Source organism: Excalfactoria chinensis, chromosome 10, assembly GCF_039878825.1.
Source record: "Excalfactoria chinensis isolate bCotChi1 chromosome 10, bCotChi1.hap2, whole genome shotgun sequence".
NCBI classification, from domain to species: domain Eukaryota; kingdom Metazoa; phylum Chordata; class Aves; order Galliformes; family Phasianidae; genus Excalfactoria; species Excalfactoria chinensis.
Window position 1 is genome coordinate 5,230,417 of NC_092834.1, and position 24,386 is coordinate 5,254,802.

Genomic DNA, 24,386 nt, shown 5'->3' on the forward strand with positions numbered 1-24,386 from the left:
CATCTCCTTGGGCGTACAGAACACCTCCTTCAAACCTCCCAGCAGGAACAATGGAGCCAAACTCTGGATTTCCCCCCACACCTCCCTAGAGCAAGAAGAAAGGGATTAAGAAGAAATGCAGCTGGCTGAAGGCCACCAAGAATCCCCTCAAATCCTAACACAACATCTGGGATGAGGGCACTTGGTCCTACCCACCTCCTGGAGGGCTGAGAAAGAGGTTCATTTGTAGCTTAGCTCCTTTACTTACTGATCCCAAAGAAACTCAATGATTCCATGTGTTAGGAACCAAGTCTACTAAAGGAATGAGGAATATAACCAAAATGACTGATATCATGGACCTCTGCCTTCCTCCTTCCAAAGAAGCAAAACAAAACAAAACAAATCAAAAACAACATTGAGGAATTTACTCTTTAAAATAAAATAATAATAAAAATATATATACAAAAAAAAGCATTCCTGAGACACACACGGATGTTACATGCCGTAAGTTTCCATGTCATCACATTTCATCCCACGCCGATAGCGGAAAGCCAAACTAAGGTTTCAAAGCTGCCAGCCGGGCTCTCAAGAGAACAATTCAGTTCATTTGTTGCCCTTCTGCTTTGATGTACTCCACGATCTCACATGAAATCAGGTTGCAGTGGGAACGGCCCGGCTCAGTGGACAAAAGGCAGCAGGCTCCCTCCTAGGAGGCTAATCAAAACCATCCAATCCCAGCGGAGAGAAGGGACAAGCAAAGAGCCAGCGAATAACTAAATATTTGCTAGCCCTTCAATAACCTTGTCACCGAAACACAGAAGTACACAGATAACTCGATCCTCCTCCTGAGCAAACACACTGTGCGTATTTAACTTGACAGGATTTTCAAGACTCATATTCCATAGCTTTCCATATTGTCCTCAGCAGGACACAGCCAAAAGTCTGGAAAATAATATCTTCTCTAACTTCACTACTCCCTCCTCCACTTTTTTTTTCCCCCTTGTAATCATCCATATTATTAATAGGAGGCAGCTGGTTCCCATTAATGTTGGGAAAACTGGTCTATCTCAGGAATTATGGTTTAAATTGGCTTGTAGTCTGGGGGAATTAGCCATCTGCACCTGGCCTAACATGGATATTTTCAGCCATGCTAATCATAAACAGGGCTTTGTTCTAGTTGTGTCCACTCAGGTCTCTCTGCCTTTTTATTTTCCCCTTAAAGAATGCAAAAAAAAAATAGAAAAAAACAATCAGGAAAAAAGAAGAAGAAGAAGAAGAAGAAGAATCCTATTAACCCTTTCACAGAGTTAATCAAAACCTAACTGCTCTGTTAGCGACCTGCATTTCATTTGGTGTTTTTAACTGCGAACATCGCTTATGTTTGAATGGGGCCCAGCAGACGTCGTAAGGCTTTTTTGGAGGCTGAGGAGAACTGGCGTGCAGAAGGGCCAGTTGTTTGGCAGGACAGCTGTGATTTAGCAATCGCTTTGTGACGTCCATGAGAAGCGTAATACCATGTGGGCAGGAAGGGCTGCACACCAGACTGGGGCTGGAAAGAGGGAGGGTTGCAGCGTTTAAAGCAAACACACCCGAACGCTGCAAATTGCTCTCAAGAATGTGCTATAACCTAACATGAATTTTGTTAGGTGTTTTGTTTTTTTCCTTTCCATTTAATATCCATTTTTGGCAAAATAAAATGACTGTGCCTGCGCAGTGCTTTTGGGCTGAGATAAGAAAAAGGCCTTTCGAAGGTGGGTGAAAATAAATGACATCACCAGTTCAGATCCTGCTCTCTTTGTCTTGGAGACTTGGCAGTGCAGGTATACGCTCCATCCCATCCCCAAACCCAGCAGGAATCCATCCACAACCGCAGTTCTGCAGTTATAGGAACAAGTGGTTTCTACCACAGAAGAACTGACCTGAAGTTTTGACCCCATATATATTTGTCATTCGATTTAAAGGTTATTTTTAAGGATTCCGCTTCTCTCTCTATCAGTCTTCCTCCCTTAGTAATTATGAATCGCCAGTGTTAATAAGTTTGGAGAAGATACAGCTGACTGAGAGGTCGGGTTCATCAGTAGCTACTGAATACAAAGAACTGGACACAAAATTTGGCTTGAAAGCCACTGAAGCGCTGCATGCTGGGGACTGGGAGGCTCTGCCAAGGGCCAGTTCAGCTGCTCACATCCCACTGTCTGCTTTACCCCTGCGCCCACTGCTCACTTTGGCTGCAGACAGGATGCTGCATTAGCTGATGCTGCATTAGCTGAGGGCTGTTCGTGAACACAAGGTTTTAGGATGGGTTGGCTTGCAAGTAATAATATAGTTTAATCTGACATTTGCAGCTCCATCTGTATTGTGTTTGGGGTTGGGATTTTTTTTGTTTTTGAACAAAACTCCACAGGCCATTCTTTGTGCAGCATCACTCCTCCATCTAGGCATACCCCCGGACAAGCGCACTGAGATGCCAAAGCTGTTTGCATGCCAAAAGATTCTCTCCAGCCCTTTATTCAATGCCAGCCTACAAATAGTGGCCATGCATGCCCCAGCCCTCTCATGCACCCTCCCAGCCTGAGTCTAATCAGCCTGTTTGCTTGCTCACGCCTTTTGCAGGATCCAGCTGAAACAAGAAGCCGAAATGCTGACCTCTAATGCAAAAGCCCATTGCCATGCTATTTGGATCAGGAAGTGCCAAAATCTCAGAAAGAAGCCTGGATCTTCCAAGCCAATTTAGAGTCTCAAGAGAATCGTATAGTTTGGATAACCTACAGTCAAGCGTTACAATTTATGGGAGCTTATCCAAACCAAACTCTGACTCAATACGCTCGCCCATCAGCAAGCGAAACACCTCGTGGAACAAGGTGTGCTGCCAAAGCTAAGGAACCAGCTCTGAGGTGGGGCTGGGCAGCCTGGGGACAGGGAAGGGACAGTGGGGAGGAACTTCTGGAGCCAGGGTTTGGGGAGCAGGAAAGCTGCAGTCACCCTCTGGGTCAAACGGACAGCAGTAGGGGAAATGGAGCACAAGGGAGGCTGTTTCTAATAAGCAACTCTGTGAAACCAGTTATAGAACAGATATAAATCACTGGCTTTGGACAGCAGGGCAGAGTGCTGAAGCCCCCAAGGGGAAGGATGAACTTCACATCCACAGTGCTTGGTGCTGCTCCCACAAAGCTGCAGCTGAACGGCTGAGACCCATTTTATGCCCAGTGGCTCTGTGGGAGCACCTTGTCTGCTTGAGTGCTGGGTTTACTGACAGAGAATGAAAGGGTAGAGGTGGGGCGTGCAGTCATCCTTAATCTCAGTGAGCTCTTAAGAATTTACTGAGACAGCCACAAATTCCTGGAAATGAGATTTCCCACCTCTTCAGGGACCAGGATTTAGGTATGAAAGCCAGAATAATGAATCTTGCATGAGAAAGGTATATTAAAAACAAAAGAACAGAAATGACACAACTTCAATAACCGAGGAAAGGCACCTGTAATCCCCAGCCGTGTCTGTAATGGGGCTGTGTGCAGTGCCTGTGATCCAGACACAGCATCTCCAGACAAATACAATGTGAAGCCAAGAGCTTCCTTGGTGTAATCTGTAACACACTCCTTTGTCTGACCCTCACCAACCAGCCTCAACCCCCATTTGCTCTGGGTTTGCCTCTCTCCCTAGCTGAGTTCCTAAGAGCTAATCTGTGCTCTAATTAGTGCAGTGCCCACTGCAAACCTTCTCTCCGTCTGCATCCTGGACGTGCCTCCTTGCAACAGTGCAGACTGCGAAGCCCAAAGCAAAGTGCAAAATCACAAGACAAAGCCTCCCAGCTGAGGAGATCCAGCTGTGGAAGAAACCTGCAGCGGAAATGAGACAAATCCAGTTAGAGCACCTTTGGGAAACAGTGCAAACCCTTCCCCCTTTCCATCATGGACAGGATGACATTGACAGCTTCACCATCTCCCCACATCTGAAGGAGAGAGATCTCTTTAGCTATGAAGAAGACAAGAACCAGAGACATCCTAACCTTGCTTTTGTTGGGTTGGGGTTTTTGTGTGCGTGTGTATGTGTGTGTGTGATGAACACTAAGATATTATATCGCTGCGATAACAAGAAGGATAAACCATCAGGAAATTCACTATAAGAAAATACCGATGGGAAATGTTTCAGGAGTCTGCAGAGTTCCTTAAACCTTCATGGGAGATGAAGTGAGACTGGGGAGTGTGCAGACGAGGGACTCTTTGCGAAGATTGATTTCCTTATCATAGCTGTGTAAAGAGCCCTCGGGTTTAGTGCGGTGCATGAGGATTCACAGAAGGCAATACAGTAACCTGCACTCCAGGCAGCACTAACAGATGGGATCTGGAGTGCATCACAGGGCCTTCTCACAAGCCCTTGGCTGGTGGCTGCTGATCTCGGAGCTGTGCTCCAAGTTTTATCCAGCACATCTCCTTTCGGGGCCCTAAAACATAAACCTGGCTCCTTAGGCTTGTTGCTCCCAAAACTAAAAACCTAAACTCTCATGTTTATAACTCTCCTCTCCTTCCCGATTCACACAGTGCACATCTTTTAGACATCTCCAGAATCATTGCTGCTTTAGCTATTGTTTTCCCCAAGGACACACCTTCCCATTCCCTCCAGGTTTCTAGTCTTGCTTTGCGAAAATGAAAGTGGAAAAGTCCAACTGAGAAGGAAGAAGAGTTAAGAAGTCTATGAAAACTGCTTACTGCATTCACGTAGGCTCAGGATACTTGTGCAAAGCTTGCAAAAGGCATTTCAGAGCTTAATAGAAACAAACTGCAAAGCCTTAAGTGTCAGACTGGTAAGAAGGAGATCAAATGTGGCAGGGATTGACTAGGGCAGGTACTCTGAAGAAACAGGAAATAACTGACCTTGAGATCGAGTGTGTTTGGTACAGCTCAGATGATGAAGCAGAGATTTTAAATGAGTTTCTGAGGAGATGAAGAAGGGATGAAAGAGAGATGAAAGAAAGGACACCCACATATAGCTGGGCTAATGGCGTTTTTGCTTTTGTCTCGGTTAGGATTTTTCATTTTGCTGCCTTTGCTGAGGAGAAGCTTGAAACAAATGGGCAATAAGTTGATGAATTCATGAAGCCTAACATTTATTCTCTGTTGTGACAAGAACATCTCATCTTCAAAGCAAAAGACAGATGGGCTACAGCTCATCAGCAATGTGAGACTGCCAAAGAAATTAACCCACTGAAATTAATCTGGAAAAATGAAGAGCCCAGAGGGCCAATGGCTCATGGGTCATGGAAGGCCCTATATGCTGAAGAACAAATGCTTCTCTGTATGGTGATGCACAAATAATATGACAAAACTCTTGCATGCACATTTCATTAGGAGAAGACAAAGGCCGAGGGGATTAATAGCTTTTGGGTGTTACACCTTCTAGTTTTCCCTGCCTTTTGCTCTCAAGGATTCACTATCACTGGGCAAATGCTTAGGGATCTACCCATTCAGATGATCTACCCCTTATTTGTCCTATTTCTGAACTGCCACGCACTCCCCATCACAAATAGCCTTTAGCTCTTTATATCAAACCCAAATATCCCTGAACACCCTGAAGCTTGGAGCTCACCTTCTGGTCATAGCCAGTGCTGCAAGAAGTGGCCTTCCCATCACCAGCTTCATCACTCAAGGGCCCCCAAAAATCACAAGTTTTACATGCTGCTTGGTTCCAGTGAAGGCATGATCCTGTAGCAAAATAAACAGAAGAAAAAGCTCCTAACAGCACAAAGACCTAATTCAGAGGGTAGAATTCACGATGGGAATAGCTCGCCTCTCTCTTACAGACCTTAAAGTATCTCACTGGCTTTGCTTATTTCAGAATCTGATTCCACAAAACAAAACACGGCCGGATAATCTCATTTATTTGTTTAGTTTTCCACTTTGTTCAGTTATCCCAGCTTAAATCTAAGCCAAATGTTGCACTAAAAAACCCCACGGATATACATGTTTTTTTATTTACTAACGGGAGTAAGAAAATAGGTTACAACAGCCAAGACCAGAGGTCCTCATTTGTAACCATTTATCCTCATGTAGTTAAAGGTCACCCACAAATTACAGGCTGTAGGCTCTAGCACCATTTCACATAGACATATACATATGTATATATGCATTTACAACTGCTACGTACTTATTTTCCACAGTGTGGTGCCCAACGTTTCTGCTATATCTGCCACACAGACAGCTGCCTGGTGCTATATTTAACGCAGGGAAACGTTTTCCATTGGGTGGAACTGGAATGGGAGGAGGAGAGGTGACACAGCAAAATCAGCGGTGCCAAAGGTAACTGTTGTGGTTTGCGAGCTAAATGGCTGCTTGTGTCTCTGATGGAGCAGGGGAATAAACCTAGAAGCTGCTCCATTAAGGAATCACTCAGTAAAAGTGGAAAATCTTGCGATCGGTTGGACTTGATGATCTTAGTGTCCTTTTCCAACCTTAATGGTGCTGTGATTCTTGCCGCTCATCTACAAACAAGGGAGAAACTGGAGTGACAAGCTGAAGCACCAAGCACCATCAGAATGCCTAAATAACAGCGAGATTCGTGGTGAATTCTAAATCTAAGGGGGCGTTATTTACATTCAGGTTTATGATGCCTTCTTTCTCATCGCTTCTCTGTAGCTCCTGCCATTTGAAAAGCCAAAAGCTTGAATTCTCAGGAACACAAAATAACTCCAAGGAAAAGCTGCAAATGCTGTGAGACAAGCACTGGAAATGGGGAACAAGGCTGCACAAAGGGATTACCCAACAAGTTTGCATTGCTGATGAAATTACTAACAGAGCAATTTGTAGTCACCTACAAATCAGAGATATCGGGTGAAGCAGATGGTGTGTTACCATATAGCAAACACTTATGCAAAGGAGATGTGGCCTCTCGGTTATTTATAATGAGCCATTATGCTTCAAAGCTGACTGCCTTTGGGTGTGGGCTGGTTCAGGTGACCTCCACAAGTCTCATCCAACCTGAATTAATCTGCGAGTTTCAGATTTTGGCTGAAAAACACATTTCAGCTGGGAAAAAAAAAACACAACAACCGTGTTTTTCAAATGGACAAAGGAGGCAATCCGGGCTGAGAAGGGAGAGGTGAGGGAAGAAAAATGAGTTTCTATGTTTGGGGTTTAAATGGTTATCCTGCCTGCAGAATGTTTGCTGAACTTCTGACATTTTCTAAGCTGTTCTTCACTTAAATTACAGAGCTCCTTCAGTTGGATGCTGCTAGGTGAGGTTTATTGCAAGGTTGCTTGCTGCTATGAAGGACTGCGTGCACTCTGCAAAAGGTGACCAAGCAAGACATGGCACTCACAGGGCAAATGGAGAAGATATCAAGCCCCACTTCCCCTCGCTTTCTGCTCCCTTAGAGAATCACACAAGTACAAAACCATGAAAACAATAACCCCAGCTGCAGAGGCAATGAAGCAATTTGTTAGGGAGATGACATTTTTAATGAGAAACACTTGCTGGAGGAGAACAAAAGGCCCTGTTTGGTCAGAGAGATGCTCTTGATACTCCTCTGAAGTGCATGAAAAAGTAATTTCGTTTAAGCGTCATACACAGAGCAGCTGAATTTCCTGAGGCTCCAGATGTTGTCCTGTGCAGATGTTGAACAAATGGAACTCTGTCCTGATGACATGAAAAGAAGAAGAAAAGAGGCCTTCCTAAAAGCAAAGCCCAGGCAGCGGAGGATTTCACATCTTAAAAGAAAAATAATAATAATAGTAATAATAAAATAATACTAAAGAGAAAACCCTGCAAACTGGGGGAAAAGGAAGTTCCTGAAGATGATCGTGTTTAATTGGACATAGGGCTAACTGTTCTTAATTGTTCAATAGATAATTGAAAGAGCTGAGAATCTGGATTTGCAAAATACCAATTTCTGGCTCTGCCTTCTCTTTTTCTTGGCTTTGCATTCGTTCTTTGACAGTTATCTGGCTGTGATTCCACTGATTTTGTTCCCTAGAAAGGGACAGACCCTGAGAACCTTTATTAGGCCAGAAGTTATTGGAACATTCCTGGGTGAGTGACGGGTTTAGAATCAACTGCAAAATCACAGTGGATGTTTCACTGAATGGCTCTCACAATAAAAGCACGGAACTACTTCTTGAGATTACACTAACATACTTCCTGAATCTTGGGGAGGATGAGGAGTTTTGTGCCTCAAGTGGTAAAAGCTTTTGAAATAAGAGAGCAGACCAAGATCAGCTCTCATGCTAATGAAGACTAATGAAATATAATGGCCTCGATACTCAAATACTTCACTTCGGAGCCTTAGGATGGGTGACAGAAGTAGATTCAGATGATTACCAGTCTTCATCTGTATACAGAGCCTACAGAAATCCTGATGTAAATGAGAATAGCCTTAGGTCTGATGGCTTATGCTCTGGGCTTTTTTCCGCCCCTTTTAGGCCTTGAAAAATGGAGACTATTCAGCCTTACTTCCAAATCCCGAGTCTCTTTCTGACACAGCATTATCCTTCTGCTAAATGGTAGCAGATGAGAGGGTTTTGTTCACTGCATGAACACAAGAGCATTCCTGCCTCTAACACATGCCCCTTCCTAAGGACCGAGGCTGTCACAGACAACTCAGCCTTTGACAAAGCAATAATAAAAGCCAGGTTTGTGATGCTGGCCCATCAGCAGGTGGTACTGTGTAGTCAGTTTATAATGAATAAAGTGAGAACAATCTCATTTTGAAGGGGAATGTGGAAAAAGAGATTAGCATCACATCTAACAGAAACCCAACCAGCAAAGCTGAACTCTGACACACCAGAATACACACTGAAGGAGAAGGATTCTTAGATGACCTAACATAAGCATTAGCAAGCCAGCTCACAGCCACAATGCCGGTGGCTCATAGGAACACTGCGCTTTGTAGAAACCTGTTCAAAGCAATTCCATAAAACTGAACCGACTTTCCAATGGAAAAATCAGTTTCTACAGAATTTTTGTACAAAATATTTACAAAACAGCCCAAATTCCAACAACAGATACCACTTCTAAGCATGTTATCATGCATATGCTGCCAAAATGATCCCTTCACATACACAGTAGTCACTGAAGCTTCTGGTATGCACTTATAAAAGACTGCAGGCAAACGTTGCCTTATATTCTGTTCTAAAGATGCTTGCATTAAGTCCTGCCCCATCAGTGCTCATCAGCCTTGATTGCTAATGAGGAAAAATCACTAACCTAGGGAGAAACTAAGCATGAATAAAGGCTTTTTCATACTCACTTCCTCTGAGAACACAGTGCAGCAGAGCATGCTGGATCCATGTGGTATACAGGAGGTTTCATACCATGTACCTTTTGCTACAAGGGTTTTGGTGGCAAGAACATTCTGCATGACCATGCCAACATGCACGAGCCACCATAGAGGAGAGAATGGGACTAATGGTGGAGGACTGAGGGCTTCAGGCAACATTAATTAATGCAGAGTAATGGTAACACGAGTCTGCAGTGCTCATGAAGACCTCTTCTGACACAAGGCAATGCAGAGTCTCACTGCAGCCCCACATATCCTTCCCTACATCATTTCCCTCAGCAATCCAAGGATCATCTGCATGGCAGATGCTGCATCTTCTTTATCCAGCAGAGATGAGCTGCACTGAAGCACAACAGTAACCAAGAACTGTTCGGTACTTACGCATTAGCTGTAAGGGGAAGCTGGTAGGGCTAGAGAGCTCAGGAGCCTTCTCCTTGTGCATCGTCACCAAGCAAAGTGGAGGCAAACACACCTTTGCCATGATGGCGTAGCAGCAGGGTATCATTAGAAACAACCTGGGATCAAACTCCAAAGTGTCCGTATCCTTCTTTTCTGGGACTTCTTAATCTGCTCAATATTTGATACTTCAGAACAATTTTTAAAAGTCTCCTGGGCATAAATATAAAACATTTTCTTAGAATTATCTGGAACGCCCAGCTTCCTCACAGACTGCTCCATGAACACACGTAAACCTCTTAAAACACCAGGGAATGATGATTTCCTTGTTCAGGAATCATATGTGCACTTTCACGGGCCATTAGACATGGATAGCTCTGAAGGTAGTCTAAATCTTTAAGCTCCCGTCTTTTAGCAAATGGGAGAAAAGCAGGAGGAAGACAAAGAGAAAAGAAATAATGAATGTTTTGCATGGCCACTAATGAGCTGTTGCAGGTCATTACTTTTACTTCCAATAGGAATCTAAATTACAAACTGTTTTGAGAATCGGTCGCATTAGGCATTTACTTTATAATGAGTGTGACTGCAGTTTTTAAAAGCTAGTGTACAGGATGGCAGGGAGGTTATAAAAACCCAAGTTACATACTGGATTGTGAGTACACACAATGACTGTATTATTTCTAGGGAATTAATTTCTCCTTGCCCACCCCCCCCCCCACACCCCTCCTCCAACCCCTCCCAACTTTCCAGACTCTGAATCATTTTCTAATAGAATCTCAACAGGCAATAGTATTAAAAATGTGTTAGATGTTAGTGTCTGGGCCAGGAAAAGCACGACAATCTAATACAGAGAATCTAACTGGGGCATTCATCCAAGCCTGCCATCCATCTTTCCACTCTCTGTGGTCTCTCTCCCACTTCAGGATACAAAGATTGAGCAAGTCCTTGGAATAATGGCATTTAAATGAGGCAAGCTCTACCTGACAATATTTCTTTGCCAGGCAGGTTGCAGGTCCCAGGGAACAGATGCCCAAACTAAATCATCTTCCTCTTGGTAAAGGCAATTTGAATTGAGAGTCATTTCAGTACATGGAGGCAGACTGAAAACAGCAATCTCATTCCATTAAAGGGAAAAAAGAACCCCTAAGCCTCAGGCGTCATGATTTTGACACTTGATTTTCATTCCACAGTGGAACAAATACGAAACCTTTCAACAGTTCTCAAGAAAACTTTCAGGAGAGCAAGACAAGCCAGAGTTAATGAACTTGCTGGGTGGGTAAGACCAGCAAACTGGAACAGCAGCACTGGGAGAATTTGAAACAGTGCCTGATTCCATGTCTCCATATTCTATAAAGGATTCGGTGTCAAGATCCTCCTCTCAATTAAACAAATCCCATAGCTATAAGGAGTCTGAGCAGCAGAACTCAACCTCTGCCAGTTCTTGATAAAATGATTTCTTCAATAGAAACGCTTTTTCCCCCCCTCCAATTCTAATCCTTCAGGCTGTGGGAAAAAATAAAATAAAACCTTGTTGTGACCAGCATGAAATTCTCTGTCTAGATTTAAGTTGTCCATTTACCCCCTTCCTATTTATCACAGCAGAACAGATGAGTTCACACTGGAAAAACGGAAGCAGAAACCTAGATGAAAAATACCTGTGCATTTCCAGAATGCCTGCCTTTCATGAGATAGCCAGGGTGCTTAAAAATTAATCAGTCAGCAGCATAGGATATCATATTTGGATGCTGGTGTGCTCAATTAAAGTCTTGCTTCAGTAGTGCAGGCTGCAGCTGTCTCTGAAGGTTTGAAATTGCCAAAGGCAATATAAAGAGAAGTAAGGAAGAAAAGGCATTTTACAGAAACTATCCCATGCACTTGTTATAGCTTACCAAGGGAATCTTTGTCTGCAAAGAATGAAAGGAAACAAATTACACTACTGTAGTACACTTCCAGTGGGTTCAGTATACAACAGTTAAATACAACCTCACTCCGTCTGAGGGTAGTTTTGAATAGAGGAGATGAAATTAAGCTGAAGAAACATGTATTGTGTTCTCCTACTCAAATATGTAGAGTATGGAAGGAATGACAGACAGCATAGGGTTTTTTTTAGTCACACTCATACTGCAGGTCCCACATACCGTCAAAACCTTAGCTTAAAAAGAGGCTGTGTCCTTCAGTGAAGTGAGCAAACAGAAAACATATCTCCCTTCCACCTTTCCAGTCCGATCTCAAGTCTCTGTACTTACTGCAGTCGCTCCCAGAGAAAAGTCTTTGTCCTGTTTCCTAGCGAAGTCAAAGTTGTTGGCTTAAGACTTGCCTGTCTTCACCAAATATTTACAGAATACTGTAGTTACCCTATTGTCTAATCCTTCCTTCCAGTAAGCAGAGAAATGAATGCTGAAACAAAACGCCTCGGAAGGTGTTACCACTGCAGCACAGTAAATCTACCAGAGATTCCCACCTCTTTTCTGCTGTGCAGAACTGTTTGTGTCAGCCAAGTGTTCTACAGAAAGATTTGTTTGAAAAGCCACTAAGAAGTCGATATAACACTGAAATGCTATGTCTCTTATCTAAGGTGGTGATACTTCCAACGAAGTACAGTTCAATCTATCTCAATCTCTGACTACGACTTTCTAACCCAGGACATTGGCATGAGAAAAGATGGAGTTTAAGATAAATAAAAATGTGAGCAGCTGAGTCTTTGTACGGTGTTATCAAAAAGCAAAAGAAACACCTGGAGGAGAACAAAGTCAGTCTTACAAAGTCAGTCTTACAAAAGGGCAAGAGCACAGCACGATCGGGTCTTAGCCCAGTAGAAGCAGTAGAAGTTTCCATACTGCCTGGTCCCACAGCAGCATCCGTTGACAGCACTGGTACAACATTTACTTCCTCTAAACTGTGCAACCAAAGCCTAGATGGTCTTCAGATTACCCTGCTGAATGAAGCTGACATGATTTGGGAATCTGATACAGAAGTGCAGTCATCGTTTTATCACCAACTGAATTATAAACATCGCTGTGGAGTCCCTTCCAGTGCTCCCAGCCAAGCTGCTCTGCAGACAACATGCATCTAGCTGTGAACATTTTGCACCTAGTGCAAGGGCACCTCTGTGCTTCTAGTAACTGCCGACAGAAAGTCACTGCTGTGTTTTGTTTGGTACTGAGTCAGGAAATGCCTAACTGAGACAGCGTGTGTTTTATTCTCATTGCTTTAAGCAAGAGACAAAACAAAAGGAAACAAAAGTTGAAAGCTGCTGTGGCTGAATGATGTTTATCTTAAATCTAAAGGAAAAAAAAAAACAACAATATTTTCTTCCATGGTTTGAGTATTTGCAGTGTCCTTATTAGAGTGCATAAAAACACAAGGGGGAGGAAACAGCATCTGCTGCAGGTAGGTGGGGCTCCCCATACGTTACAGGTCTATCTGAATGTGATTGCAAGGGGGTCGATCTTCAAGCACATTATGCTGTTGCACATTTTATCCATTAATCTCTGCTGGTTTTGACCTATGACTTGGCTTTTGGCCTTAAATGTGTACCTCAAATTAATTTGTGATGAAACTGCTATATACATTTACTTAAAATACTGAAAATTGCAGGAAACATCCAAGGCTGAAGATGACAACCATGGGTCCTGTTTGCTCATATTTTGGCAATTATCTCCTTCACAGAGAGGTCCTTGCTCAGTAAACATCTGTACAAAGGTATGGATGAGCAACAAAACCACTGCCACACCTCTGCTTCAGGAGAATGGCATGTCTTACTGTGATTGTCCCTTAGGAACTTGGATGACTGGCCCAGAGTGAAATGAAGAGCTTCCCAGCTCAAATAAAGGAGCAGAGGATCAAAGTAAGTGGGTAAGACTGGGATTAAAAGCATTGATTGAGCAGGCCAAGGTATATGGGGCTTTAAAGGAAAAAAGTTCTCTGTGACTAAGGATTGCTCCATAGGAAAGGCCCAGAAGCATGGCCAACACAAGAAGTCTGGTTAATTATTTTACCAGCAGCAATTTCAGCAGGTTGAAGTTGCCAGACTGAGTCCTTCACTCAGGAGACATGGTTGGTTGGAGCAACCAGAGCAGTAGTAGCAGATTTGTATGAACAAGAGGTGTGCAAAAACAACAATCCCTTTCCTTCTGTACCTGGCCTGCTAGCGTGATTTCAGATGTTCCCAGCAGTACCCAAGCACGTGTAGAGTGCATTCAGAGGCAAAAAGGAGGAGGAGAGAGGGAGTGGGAAGTTGAACAAATGTCCTGTGAAAGGAAAGTCTGGTGTAAAAATAGCATGAAAGCCCCATTTTACCAGCATGGAGCCATATGTGACAATGCAGCCCATCTAGAAATAGTACTCATCTCAGCTGGTGCTTGTATGTCCATCTCTGTCTGCACTGATACTATACTGCCATTATTACCACATACGGATGCATTCACAGCATGTACAAATGGGATCTTTCTGAGATAAAGTACAAAGCTGAGTAATTAGATTAATTTATCACACACCTTTGGCCGCTTCGCCACCTTCTCCCTCCTGAATACGTTTTAGCTTTCAAAACAACCCTTTATGGAAGAAAATCTTAAAGTGTTTAAGAGGAATGAAACCAGTAGGGTTCTATAAAACCTGAATAAGGTATTACTGAAAATATCCTGAAACTGTGTTGGCCCAATTCATCTCTTCCAGAAGCACAGTTCAGTATAGTTACACTGCTGCTATACTAGAAGACAACACAGATCCAAGACCTATATAGTGAAATTGCCTTCAATGCTTATCAGACTTAAAATCTCCTGTAAAGCTATTAACACTAATTAAGATCACTAGAGATCCTGGGCATCAGTATCTCATTAATTTATTGACCTATGTTTTAAAAAGAGTTCAGATATTGTTACCACTACTTATTTTTAGAGGTTACTCCTCAACATCTCTGTTGGTAACTTACTTATTTTTCCAACCTAATGGAACCATTGGTTGACATGAAGTGAAAAAGTAAGGTAACCACCACACTTACAAAGAGATGCCACCCCAAGCAGAGCAACTCTTAGACATGTCAGCTCTTAGGCATCTCAGATCTTGATGCTCTTCATTCCCAACAAAGCCATTCTACCAGGTTGCAAAGGACCCGAGGGAGCAGGCAGGTGAAACTCAGGCAGGTTCCTCTGGTAACGAGGACTATAATAATCCTATTGAGCTTCATCTACTCATACACATCCTTCAGTCTCAGAAGTCAGGAATATTTGCATTCACGACTCCGCTTAACAAACCAAAGCAACACTTTCTAAGAATTGCAGGGTTTTGGTACTATCAGCCAACATGCTGGAAACATTTAGGGGGGGGAAAAAAAAGAAACAAACCAACACACAGAATAACAATAGATAGCAGTGCTACGCTCCTACTTTGATGGGGTTTAGGCAGTGGGATCCACAAATAGTTACCACATTCCACCAGGACAGACAGATGATGTTTGTCATTTTCAAGACACTGCCCTCCCCACCCCTCCTCTCCAAGCTCTTTTGTGTGGTTGCTGATACTCACAGCTTCTTCTTGGGATGGGACCTTGAAATAAGTTTTGCTGTTTCTGTCACATCTGCACAGCAGAGACTTCCTGGATATTCACAACAAAACTGCAGCGTGTTTCTGGTTGGGTATCATCTTCTACGGCTTCTCCTCCACATCCATCATGTGGGTGAAATTTGTAAATTGCTCTCTATCTCATCCAGACACACAGGCATACCTGCAATGAATAAAGAGTTACATCCATTTATTACCTTCGTAAATAACTGATTGCTGCTGAAGGCTTCAGGTTGTTCACAGGACGATTCCATGAATAAATAGCATTGAGTGAGTGTACATCTATACAGACACGCAGACCCAAACGCTGGGAGGAGGGATTGTTAAGAAACATTCAGTTGATCTATTTCTTTGACCAGATGCAACATTACAAACAGACCCGCAGATCTGCCTTAGGCAGCCTGTACAGGTGCTTCATTACATTTGATTTTCTTCTAGATCAATGTAAACTCCCAAGAAGCGACAACTCTGCCTATCCCATTCCCTCACTGACCAACTTAATACTTTGCACTTCAAAAACACATCTAAGAAACATCTCAAGTTATCACTACCGCTGCACCTTCCTCATACATCTCTCCTTTATCCCTTTTGAAAGATTCCTTTCATCTGCTTTTAACAACATGAACACAAGCTCAGGAGCATGATTCAGCTCTCTGTATTTGTGCCAGTCTGACTCATGGCAGTTCTGAAGAAGCTTAACTCCACCACTCGCTCTTTGCTTCAAGGCTCCAGGACTGAAATCCTGTGGTCAGAACCAGCCCTTGGAGCAGCTTACTCAGCAAAGCAAGCAAATAAAATGCTCAGATTCGTGATGCTGAATTATTTTTGCCGTTTCCTTGCTCTGTATAGCAGCATATGGACATCTGTTTATCTCCACTGATTTAATTTACGAATTTATACAGCGGCAGTAGCACAGCACTAAGATAAGCCCTCTGTTTTAATAAAAAACAAATCTAACAGAGAACGTGATGAAGTACCTACTGTTATGCCATACAGCTGGAAAGAAGATTGAACGGTGAAGAGTTTGCTTCTGAAATACATTGGCAATTTAAAGCTCTTTGCAATTTGATGGCTCAACATTTTGTGCATCATTCAACTGTGTCTGGCAGTTTCAGGATCCTCTGGGCACCATGGAAATACAAATGCAACAGGAAAACAGGAGACTGGTTTCAACAGTTGTGGGACAGAATGGCTCCAAGCACTAACCTTAATAAATCTTTTAAATCCCAAGCTTTGAATATCTGAAAATTCTGAATATTCAACAGTGAGGTTCAAAGATGATCAAATAGAACCAAGAATTCGTTTGATGCTTCATACCTGGTGAAAATCAGTACACCCCAAATTTATCATTGGTTATTTAACATATTTCTTCCCATTCCTGGCTCCGTTTGGTATTAAGCATGAGAAATGCCCTTCAGTGATGCCATCCTACAGCTAACTGATGCTGCTCACCTGCAATGCCATGTGAATGTGGCCTGGTTTCAGAGCTTCTAACAAATCGGTTTTATACAGTTGAATCCCATCCTTCATACCTTTGATATGCAGAAGCTGTACACAGCAAAGGAGAAATCTGGCAGCAAATCTCTATTGCTCAAGATCTGATCTCAACGCACAAAGCAAAATCCTGAGATTAGAAAAATGCATTTGCTTCTGGGAAATATTCTACGTGCACGAACATGTTGGGAAGACAGCTTCTCTTGGCACTGGATCGTGATCTGTATCTGCAGCTCTTTGTTCAGAAGCATAAAAAGGGTGAAGTTTGGAGGGAGAGACTGGAGATAGCATGGGTAAGAGGCCCAGCACTTTCTTGTTCAACTCCAAAGCAAAGATGACTGAACTCTGCCTATCTCTTCAGACTGACCGTCCCTGCGTAACAAGCCAAACAGCTGAAGGATGGAATTGGGTCACATATTAGGCAAAGAGAAATCTGAGATAACAGATTCCATTGCCCTAGGCTGACCACAGAGCGTTATGAGCACCTTGAGGTGCTCCTCTTCTCCAGCCTCTCCCCATCTCCAGCTTCCATAACTTGCTCTCACTCCTGCAGAAGTAGGAGACCCACAGAAGCCATCCTTCAAATAAGCCCTCAGGAATCCCTTAATAATCTAATAAATTCTCTTACAACTCATTTAAGTGAAGGAGAGCAGATGACAGAGTGCTGCTGCCTGTTTGCTTTAATGCATAATCAAAACAGGAGCAGAAGATAGTTGAAATGAAGACTTTCAAGCATTGGTTTGTGCCAGGATTCTACCTGATGATTCCTAAGGATTGATTTAATCAGAGCTGACAACCTTCTAGGCAGCCACCCGACTCTTTTTAAGTGATGCAAAATAAAAAGAGGCAAAATTTTCACCATAACCTTGAAACGGAACCCACAGGCTTTATAAATGTTGACACTTGCACATGAGATTATCACACAAGAGTGATCAAAATTTCTCTCTGAGAGGCTCAATCTCCACCCATGCAGATTAAGGAATGCATGTTTGTTAGCAGACACACATACCTGCTGGACAGGCTTCTTGAGGATCATCCTCAGCCATGTTCCATAACCTCCGGGTATCTCCAGCCTCTGGGTGAACTGGAAAACAAGAATCAGAAAGGGGACCTCTCATAGCTGCCCCATGACAGCATCCCTCAAAGTGCTCCTGAAGGTCAGTGACATACTGGGCATCACAAAACTGCAAATGCATCAGTCTGCAGCAGTTCAGCTCCTCCAGAGTAAGGGAATGGGAGCAAACTAGAGATGCCACGTGCAGGGGTTTATATTCCCAAAGAGCGGCTAACTACCTCTCATTGCTGTCAGGCTCCCAAATGCCAATGATTTGGCAGCAATTAAGTGACTCAACCCCTGAGCCCTCTTGAAATCACCACTGTTTTTTTTTTCTTAAATAGATGATGATAACAGCTCCACTCCAGAGATGAATGCTCCAAGGCACTGCCCTGACTCTACATGTCTGCAAAGTCAGGTACTAACCATGAAAGCACCTGTACCTATCCAGCTCCTTCTGAGCAGAAACCACTTCTCCTTCCACCATCTTGACCCTGTGTTCTGAAAAGCCCAAGAAGGCACATAGCACATCAGAGATCTCCCTGGACCCAAGGCCAAGCTGGAAGCAACCTGATGAAACACACTAAAGCTGGTCTTTCCAAAGGGTTTACAGGCACAGATGGCTTGATCAATATGTGCTGCAACTGGCAAAGTCGTTTCATCTGCTTTTGGCACCGCTAGATCCGGAATTACTTCCATATTATTCTCTTAGTTATTAAACCAAGATCTTGAAGGAGGAATAGAAGGGGAGAATCAGGGGGGGAGCATGAGTCTCTTGTGTTAAATCCACCTCATGTGCAAGCACATAAAGCCAGAGAACTTTGCTGCCTCATGCTGTGAGTGTACGTCTCAGTTTTTGGCAATGGAACAAAACCCTGGAAGCAGTCTGGAGGCTTTCACATGTTTTGCTGCTTGCTTTGGCTACCGTCGGAGCATCCCAAGCCCTGTGCTGGCTTTGCAGAGGTACTTTTTGCAAGGCATTTTTCAGATACTGTTTGCAATGAAAATAATTCTGGTTCTCTCTCTACCTCCTCTAAAAAAAAATAATTAAAAAACTGTTATTTAACAAGCTGATTTTCAAATTGTTCAAATAAAGAAAGCCTGCAACCTTATCTGTACTAAGATCAGAGCAAGCTGCTAAGATAAATCCTGTGGGCTATCCTCTGCATGCCTCATATTTTATTGATAACAGCACAGATTCTCTCCTGTGTGATTTTCTAGGATATAAAACGCGTTCGGGCTCTGGATCCTATCTAAGGAGATCTGGGAACCTCCTTGAGAACTGCTGTGATGGCACACTGGGCACTGCATTCCCCTTTTATTCCAGAGCTTATGAGGCAACAGATGATGATGGGGCCACGACCCAGTGCTCACTCTGCTTCTGAAGTTAATTTCACAGCCTGTATTGATTTCTCTGCCGCCTTGGCTAAGCCACTTCCGGTGTATTTGCAAGTTATGCAAACTGAAAAGTTTTACATTGCTTTCTGGTGCTGCAGAGAATGCATTTGCTTCCTGCTTTCTCAAGTGCCTGCAGTGTAAACGGAGCAGTTGACTCCAGTATTCGTTGGCTTAAGTGCTCTCCCAGAGCTACACAAAGATGTAAAGTGTGGCACAGGGATGTAAAGCACAGCACGAAGGGCAAAAGGGCTGAATTTGATTGCTCGGAGTCCTTGCTCACTGTCTGATGGAAATATGGTGTATGATCTACTTTCTCTTACTTCAAAACAGCCTCAAACCACCGGTTCTCGGACGAGCCTCCTTTGAGACTCCCTGATAATGAACTTCAGTAAGTATTTTGCAATCAAAATGAGTCTTGGTATTTCTGAAAGACACCAGATTCATGCCAGCACATCTGCTGAGGCTGAATGACTGATTCACTTGGGCAAGTCACTGTGCCTCTGTTTCCCCCTCCTAGTAAAATAAGGATAAAAATTAAGCCTTCAGTAGACTGATGTGCTCATCCCAGCTCCAGATCTTTCCATTTTTGTATAGATATCATTCAGCACAGGAGAAAGGGAACATTTCTTTTTTCTTCACACTGCTGTTCTTCTCATCTGTTGTTCATCACAATGCAGACTGCAGGATTTTGTTAATATTGATAGATGCTTTATCTTTTAAAACAACAACAACAACAAAACAACAATACTTTGGAACATGAAAAATATGGAAAATATAAGGAAAGAGTGAAAGGGAATGGGGAGAAAAACTAAACATGGTACACACTCTTCTTAATAAAGAGTGCTAAAAGAACTTAATCCAACCCGAGATAACAGTGTGCATGAAACAAAGTAAGTTCCAGAAGCTTTTACCATCAGTTATTTAAGAGAAGACCTGGAAGATACCACTGAGCAAAGCAGGTAAGAGACATGTGATTGTCAGAGCTTGAATTTAATTAGATCATGAGCTGATGAAGGCCACTGGACAGTTAGGCAGATAGTGTGCCAGCAAGGGAGAATAGACCAAGTAAACGGTCTCTAAAGTATGGAAGAGATACTGACAACTGATGTGTAAAAAACAGCACAGGGGCAACAACAGAAGACTGTCTTTGTTTCCCCCAAACCTGTTGAAGCTGTGGTATGTTTTATGCATTAACCTCTCTGTATCATGAGCAGCACTGGGCCAGACAGTACGAAGGTGATAGGTCGCTGAAGCAATAAAGCAATCCTTTATTAATGTCTGTGCTCCAAAAAAATGCAGCCCCAAATTCCTTCCAGATTTTCAACTGGCTGATGGGAGTTTTATTTGTAGATTAAACCATAGAGCAAACTGCAGCCCTTATGTCCTCTTAAATCACGCAGCCTCCTTGGAATGACTACAATTCTCTCTGAGTTGCATTACCCAGAGTTTGTAAATGTCTGGAAGGCATAAACCACTAATGCATGTAATTTCTCTTTTCCCTCCTGCCATTTCTCTGGCTTTCCCACACAGATCGCTGCTTTCTCCCAACCACTTCAAGAATGGGATATATTTCTGTCTCAGAAACCATGCACTATCTCTCTCGATCCAGGGAGTCAGATTACGCTGAGATTTAAAACATATTTCCTTGCTGAACAAATCAGATATTCATTTTGCTTCTACAAAAAGACATCTGCTTCCAAACCAGGTGTGACTCAGAATGGTCACCTCCAGATTTTCCTTCAGGGAGAGTTCAGAGGAGCCTTGGACACAAGTTATTGATCACTGCATAGCACCATGATGCACACACAGCAATGAGCTGGGAGGGAGACTGAAGTGGGTTATCACATCCCTTTGAATCACACCCTTGGATGAGTTCTGCAGGCCCCCAACTGCTCAGCACAGAACCACAGAATCATTTAAGCTGGAGAAGACCTTCAAGATCATCACATCCAAGCATCAACCTGACCTTCCAAGTCCCATCATTAAACCACATCTCTTAATGATTTAGTACTATTTTCTTATAATACTCCCCGTTGGACCTAGTGGTATTTCTGGATCTTGGTCTAAAAATCAGATAGGAATATGGAAAGCTCCTTCTGCAGCAGATGTGCTGAGCCATCCCAAACCCGCTCACAGCACTTGTGGCCTGCTCTAAATCACTTCTGCCAGATTTGCTTTGCATGACATCCTAGCACCAAGGAAATATCTCGCAAAGAGCAAGCATCCCTACTTTCAGGTATCCGTGAGTTATCAGCATATTCAGGCAGCACTTATTTTTGTAGCTTCTTTTAAAGCAAGGCACTCAAAACGCCTGAACACCAAAGCCAAACCGATCTGGGCCACTTCACCTTTAATTTTCTGGCTCTGCAGCTCACTAATACAATGCACGCTGTATCAAAAGGGAGATTGCTTAGTTCTGGGTACTTGGATGAATTTTTTGCATAAGCTGCACCTGGAACTCAGCTGAGGGGCTTAGCATGAGCTCAGGCAGCGCATCTTATCCTCACTTAATGCAAACACCCATCTCCCTTCAGAGGTGAGTGCATCCAACACCTCGTATTAGTCACCAACGCTGTGCTTTCACGCAAAAGGTTTTAATCGCCACGCTGAAGTCACTCACATTTTTGAACAGCCCAACTAATAATTACGGTATGAAATACCTACAGCAAGGCACCTTCTGCTCAGTTACATATTCAGATTGATGGCAATAATAAACTAACAATTTTCTTATCTATCTCTGTGTAAGACTACAGCTGTCTCAGAGCTTATTTTTGCAACTTTAAACAACACATATGCTTTGCTTCAGGCTTAACCTTCAGAAAGCGATGTAACAAGAAATGAACTTCTCTTGATTTCCCATACTGTCTACCTGTGAAAGGCAGATGGCTCTGAGACTGCCTGTCCCTCCAAGAGTTACAAAGACAGTAATTGCATGGCTCACATGGGCTGTAACCATGTAAGGATGCAACATCTAGGTGCTTTCCAAAACTCACATTGACCATCCCTAACTTCTTCCCTCTACAAAGGTGATTCAGAAATGTTAAAGCAACAGGGCTGTTCAGATTGCTGCTGGCTGGGGCAGACATAAGACATTCTTTGTCCCTGTCTTCAGAAATAAAGAAAAATGATACTGAAGGTGAATGAGGACAGAATGCAAATGGTATCCAAGGTTTCTGATGTTGATTAGGTTGGTGTAAATGTGGCCTCATCATGCAGGAGGCTGTTACCACTGTGTTTCATAGAATCATTAAGGTTGGAAAAGACCACTAAGATCATCTAGCCCAACAGTTTCTTTGCTCCTGAATCTTTTTGCCCATCTTCCCTGGGTCAGTGACCTGCACCCACACGTTACAGCTTTGGCTTTTGAACCCTTACAAATCCCTCTGTAGGATTCTGACGCTGCTCAGCCTAAAGGCAGACACTATGCATGGCAGTGCACCTTCTGCCTGACATTTCACATGCCTGTGCAGCCTGATAACAAGCGAGTGCCCGTGTGCCAGAAAGCTCCTCCGCCTGTTTGTTTTCTTACCTGGGTCTCCTGAGGTGGATAAACACTGAAGTGGCACAACTTGTTCTGCATGAAGCAATGAATAGGCATGGGCTGGAGTTTGCTAACAAATCCCTGTTCCATTCATTTCCTGCTTCCTCCTTCTGTTACAAGGATTCCACTCTCCTAGGGCTCCCTATTACTTTCTTTCGTTTTTAACTGTTTTGCCTCGTTTTCAAGCAACTTACATTATTTCTCAACGCACCATATTTCTTCACACCTCTGCCCATCACAACTAATCACTTAATTGTGGGGAGCTAGAGATACCAAGCATTCCAAATGAGCTTTTCCAGGTACCCAGCATCCTGGCCCTGCCAGGTTTCCCAACTGCACTCAGCTAGGTGGAATGAATCCAAGTGGGTTTGGCAAGCCAGCTGCTCCCACCACCTACACACGTGCACCTCCTGGTATTTCATTCGCTGAGCAGCTCTTTCTTCTTCCCATTGTCCCACCCACCACGGTTGCTTGGCCAGGAGGGGAATTTGTAGTTCAGCAGTTCAAAGGAAAGCTCATCCATCCTGCACTTAGAACTGCAGCTGGGGCACGTCTGCTCTGCCCCAACTTGTCCGGAGCAATTGGGATGCTCCAGCATGGAGCTCCCAGCATAAGAGACACATGGAAGCCCTCCTTCAGTCCCACCAAGCAGCTTCTGGCATTAGAAAATGAGCAGGGCTTTCTGCATAGATCTGGAGGAGATTTGGCTGCCAGGCAGCTGGGAGCCAGTGCATGCAGAAATCATACCATTACAGGGCCATTAACGTTGGAAAATACCTCTAAGATCACCCAGTCCAACCCCAGCCCACCCCAACCAGCTCAATGACCACATCCCTCAGTGCTTCATCTCCACATTCCTTGAACACATCCATGGACAGTGACTCCACCACCTCCTCAATTTCCAGTCTTTCACTTTAAAACCATTTCCCCCTTGTCCTACAAACAACTTTGTTTTCTTCCATCTTGGAAGACAACGGAATGCAAACGCAAGTTAGCATTTCTGGAGAACCAACAAAAAACACCTTTCTGCCTGCAGCATCTCAGCTGCCTTTCTGCAGAAACCGGCTATGGAAATGAGCTCCCTGGAGTCCTGCTGACATTATCTACTCGTCATGGTACACATTGCTGATCTGACCTGATAAAGGTGCTTTTCGTTATTATTATTTTTTTTGACTGACAAGGCAGTGCTCATTTCAGCAGGAAAGGTGGTGTTTTTAAAAAGAAACAGGGCAAGAGTAAAAGGAAGAAATACTGATACAATTTTTCCTCATCAGTAGCAGAAAATAAAAAGCATATACAGGTGGAAAATCTATCCTTCCTTTTATCCCTTGATAACCTTGTAAACACATGAGGCAAACTCACCAATTCAGCCAGTAGGTAGCTAAAATGCTGCTGAAGGAACAAGGGCATCCTGGTCCCAAAGTCTGCTGTTCTTCTTGGAAGGCTCAGGTATTATCCTAAGATGAGACATGTGCTGCAAGAAATAAACACGCACAAAAAAAGTCAGTGCCCTGCATTCTGCCACCTCTCTCACTCTGGCTTTGAAATAAATGCAGCTGGAACAAAAGGAAGGAGCAAATAAACTTTGCTATGTGGCTGTGATACCTGTTCAGGTCCTGGTGTTACACCAAACCACTGATGCTCTCTGTGAAGGGCACTCACCCTTAACGTCTATACAAGCCCATAGGATAAAATAA

At 43.4% G+C, this 24,386-nt stretch overlaps 1 long non-coding RNA gene across 1 annotated transcript; it reads right to left on the reverse strand.

The window, feature by feature from the left end:
* Nucleotides 1-5,560: 5,560 nt before the first annotated feature.
* LOC140256854 (uncharacterized) lies at nt 5,561-24,157 on the reverse strand. Its single transcript, XR_011904867.1, has 4 exons — nt 24,052-24,157; nt 17,706-17,780; nt 15,167-15,365; nt 5,561-5,678 (listed from the first exon to the last, which is right to left on the reverse strand). It is a non-coding gene; the product is annotated as an uncharacterized lncRNA (long non-coding RNA).
* Between the last annotated feature and the right edge of the window lie 229 nt (nt 24,158-24,386).